General features: G+C 37.9%; 1 pseudogene; it reads left to right on the plus strand.

Moving 5' to 3' along the window:
* LOC133310211 (beta-amylase-like) lies at positions 1-3,109 on the plus strand (annotated as a pseudogene).
* The last annotated feature ends 1,491 nt before the right edge of the window (positions 3,110-4,600 follow it).

Here is a 4,600-nt window from a genome sequence, read left to right on the forward strand (position 1 = left end):
ATGGCAACTAAACCTCACAGCCTGCAACAACATAGTTATGGTAGTAGTCATTACTTAAAAAATGATAAACCTGAATCTAGAGAATTTCTCAAATCAAAGGGAACTTACATAACAGAGAAAGTGAATTTTTTTCCTGACATCGTATTCCAACAAGTTGCTAATCCATGGTGATAAGATGCAAGATAAAGCCAGCAAAGTGTAACGCCTGACCGCTTTAAGAATCAATGACTATCCCCACATACTAACACGAGACTTTTCAGTGTGCTTTTTCCTCACTCGCACACTTCCTGGGAAAACTTCCCAGGAGGTCACCCATCCCAGAATTGCTCCAAGTCAAGCACGCTTAAATGTGGAGTTCTTCCGATCCGGGCTACCGAAAAACAGATGCATCTTGTTAGTATAGGTAGTACCAATTAATTCTTATAAGCTATCCCAAACTGTGCAGTCTCATACCTGCATAGTCTTTGGAATCTCTCTCTTTCGGGTGTCGATTCGATTCATTCATACATGTAACCCCCTACTAGAAGCCTGTCAGGAGCCGCTCCTTGTCCGTGCCTCTTTGCACCGGCGATCACTCCCCGCCCTCATCAGTGCTTGGGATGTTACACAAAGCATTCATAGGCTATAAAGTGAAGTTAGCTGCAAAAGTAAACTCTTAAATATAAATGGTAAATTAGAAAGCCCATTTTTTTCAATCAATCTGCTAACGATTTCTTATAAAATAGGTTGCTGGAATCCATTGGTGGTAAAAATTAGAAAACCATGCAGCAGAGCTTACTTCGGGATATTACTACTTAAATGATAGAGATGGATACCGTCTTATAACAAGGTTGCTTTCCCGACATAATTCTATTTTCAACTTTATATGTCTTGAGATGTGAAATTCTGAGCAAAGAGCTGAAGCCAAAAGTGGTGCCAGGAACTTGTTCAACAAGTAATTTATTCCAACTTTATATGCAATCTATTGTCTTTTTTGAAATATCAAGAGAATTTGTGATTGATAAAATCCATGACATATTTTATTCAGTGAAACAAGTTATCCACCATATAGCTTGCTTTGAGTTCATTCCTTTTCTTAATATACGTGGTACAATTATTATAGTAAATGCATAAAACATAGGTGTGAACTAATATTGTCCAATAATAGAGAATTAGAGAAATGATTCTTGCATTCATTTTTTTAAAGCCACCATTTGTGTATTCCAATTTCCCATGCAGGTCCTAAGCGGAGGCTGGATAGAAAACCTTGAAGTTGTAGGGGAAAATGCACTTTCAAGATGACTGTGCAACTTACGACCAGATCCTTCTAAATGCTAGACCAAATGGTGTAAATAGAAAGGGCCCTTCAAAATTAAGGATGGATGGCATAGGATACCTCCGTTTGTGAGATGAGTTACTACCAAAAACAAATTTTGATGAGAAAAAGGTACATGCTAATAAGGTAACCAATGTTACAACATTTAATTAAAGATCATAATGTTTTCATATTTTGTTTGTTTGAAGTGAAAAATTAAAGGTTCGTCCACTGCCAAAAATTTGCAGGATTATTGTCCAGACCCAACCAACAAGCAAAGGATCCCAACAGAGATTCTTCTTGAAACAACCAAACCAGTGAAGCCATACACGATAAAGAAAGAATTGGGGTTAGTATAGACGAGGTGAGAAAATAGAAAAACCTTCCTTCCAATAATGAATCTTTCAATTTGAAACCCAACACACGTGATTCTTGGTGGAGTTTAAAAAATATTTGACAGAATTGCTTAATTGTTTAGATTACTCAGTGTAAGGGGTCTAAAACAATAAAAAGTATAGGGTGGTATTTTGAAACTTGGCCTAAGTACAAGGTGTGGTTGTGTAATTTAGCCTAAAATATAAAAAAGGGAAAGGGGAATTTTGTTGATTTAAAATATAAAAAGATTTAAAAATCAGAATTAAAAGCAATCAAGCTAAGGAATTAGGATTCATTAATTTATTTCGTCATTGGATAAAAATATAATTATCAATTCATGATTAACCCCAATTAAATTTGGAATCCTCAAATTTAATTGGAAACCCTCTCCAGACTATCGCCTAGCGTTTGGTTGAATACAATATTTAAATTATGTAATCGCAGTAATTTAAACTTGTTCAACTTATGTTCATTAGATTGGTTAATCTGACCATTAGATCTAATGATCAATTTTTCTTTGTAGAATGCAATCGCATTATTCAGTTTGAATACCTATAATCGTATGATATTCAATCTGAATTGGAAAAAATGAAATTGATTTAAAAGATTAAAACATATCCTCTGAAATAAACTAACGAACCTTTAATCCTTAGATTGATTAAAGGTGTTTAACCTAGCATCGCGATGTTAAACATCTTTTAAAATAAAAAGAGTAAATACATTTTTGGGTACCTAACAAAAAACATGGTCCCCTGTTTAGTCCCTTACAAAAAAAAATTAGTCAGTTGGTCCCTAACAAATTCAAAGTGGACCCATTTTAGTCTTTTTGAGGGAATAATATGGGTCTTTTTGAAATTGTGAGGGACCACAATTTCAACTAAATGGGTCCACTTTGAATTTGTTAGGGACCAACTGACTAATTTTTTTTGGTAAGGGACTAAAGTGGGGACCGTGTTTTTTGTTAGGGACCAAAAATGGTATTTACTCAAATAAAAAGAGAAGAACAAGAAGATGAAAAGAAATAGTGCAGAATTTCGATAAAGAAAACTCAAAACAATTGTTCAATTCCCAAAATCTGACTGCCGAAGGGTTTCCTAAAGTTTCCCTTAAATAACCCACATTCCGGACGGGTTAGGGTTCCACCACTTCGGCCCATAAAATCTGACATGGGCTTTGTTTGAGCGATTGTTTCATGAGGAGTATTTTCCCCGGGATGTTCGGGAAGCGAAACAGGGTGAGTTTGAGAAATTGGTACATGGTACTATGACTGTTGATGCCTATGTTGCGAAGTTCAATGAGTTAGTGAAGTTTGCAAATTATGGGGGTGTGTTGCCGACTCCTGAGTTTCTGTCTGCTAAGTTTCAGAGAGGTTTGAATGAGAAAATTGCTAAGAGGATGTCCAATACTGCCGTGAGGAATTTTTCTGAGTTAGTGACCTAGTGCAAACAGGTTGAAAGTGTTTATAACAGGTATCCGAAGTCTAGTTCTTCGAGGACATCTGGTCCTCCAGGTAATAATAACAAAGGTGGCTACCATCAGAATAATAATAGAGGTAAGGGGTTGCAGGTAAGGCAGCCTCCAGGTCAGTTCAAGAGGGGTGGTGGTCAAAAGAGCGGATTTAATGACAGGAATTCTAATCCTCGATGTGATAAGTGTAAGAGGTTTCATCAAGGTCCTTGTACTGTGGCTCCAAATGCTTGTTTTAAATGTGGTAAGGTTGGGGATTATGCCAACAATTGTTACAGTAATACTGGGCAGGCTGCGAATCTGCAGGCCTTGCCATCTGCTCCTACAGTTGGGCGTGTTTATACTACAAATGTGCAACAAACAAAGAAGGCACCTAATTTGGTTAAAGGTATAATTTTTATCTCAAATATTGATTTGTCTGTGTTGTTTGATTCGGGAGCTACGCATTCGTTCGTGGCAGAATATGTTGCTAAGGGGTTGGGGTTAAAAGTATCACGGATGATTCCCCCTATGCGTATTACTACGGCTACAGGAGTGGTTAGTGATTCCTCCTTTATTTGTAAAGAGGTTGGATTTATTTACGAAGGCAGAGGTTACACTATTGATCTGATTATCTTGCCCCTGGCCTCTGTTAATTTGATATTGGGCATGGATTGGTTATCTCAAAACTGCGCGATGATCGATTGCTGCGGCAAGAGGTTGATTTTATCTCACGAGAAGCCCTTGGTTACTCCGTCTCCGTTTCTGTCTGTGTGTCAAGCTGTTAAAGCCTTGAAGTCTAGGGATCAGGGTTATATTTTCTTGGGTGGATTGGTGGGTGGTAAAGATATTGAGATTTCTACTATTCCGGTGGTTAATGAGTTTGTCGATGTATTCCCTGATGAGATACCAGAATTTCCACCTGAGAGAGAGATTGAGTTCTCGATTGAATTGTTGCCTGGTGTGGGGCCTATTTCTTTGGCTCCATATCGGATGTCTCCATTGGAGTTGGCTGAGTTGAAGAAATATATTGAGGAGCTTTCTGCAAAGGATTTTATCAGACCGAGTGTGTCTCCGTGGGGAGCACCTGTAATATTTGTGAAAAAGAAGGATGGAAGCATGAGGTTGTGTACTGATTATCGACAATTGAATAAGGTTACGGTTAAGAACAGGTACCCATTGCCGCGTATTGATGACTTGTTGGATCAACTGAGGGATGCCTGTGTGTTTTCTAAGATTGATCTCCGATCTGGATACCATCAGATTCAGATTAAACCGGAGGATGTGCCTAAAATGGCATTTCGTTCTAGATACGGACACTACGAGTATCAGGTGATTCCTTTCGGGCTTACTAATGCCCCGGCGGTGTTTGTAACAGCCCGTTGTACACTGGTATTGTTAACATTAATTATGATATTAAGCGCAGTTACAATCACAGCAATTCATTTATAAAAATGCGAGTAAACTTTTTCCGTTTATTACGCG

Source organism: Gastrolobium bilobum, unplaced genomic scaffold (assembly GCF_033153095.1).
Source record: "Gastrolobium bilobum isolate Gb01-03AN ecotype WA unplaced genomic scaffold, APGP_CSIRO_Gbil_v1 utg194163, whole genome shotgun sequence".
NCBI lineage: Eukaryota > Viridiplantae > Streptophyta > Magnoliopsida > Fabales > Fabaceae > Gastrolobium > Gastrolobium bilobum.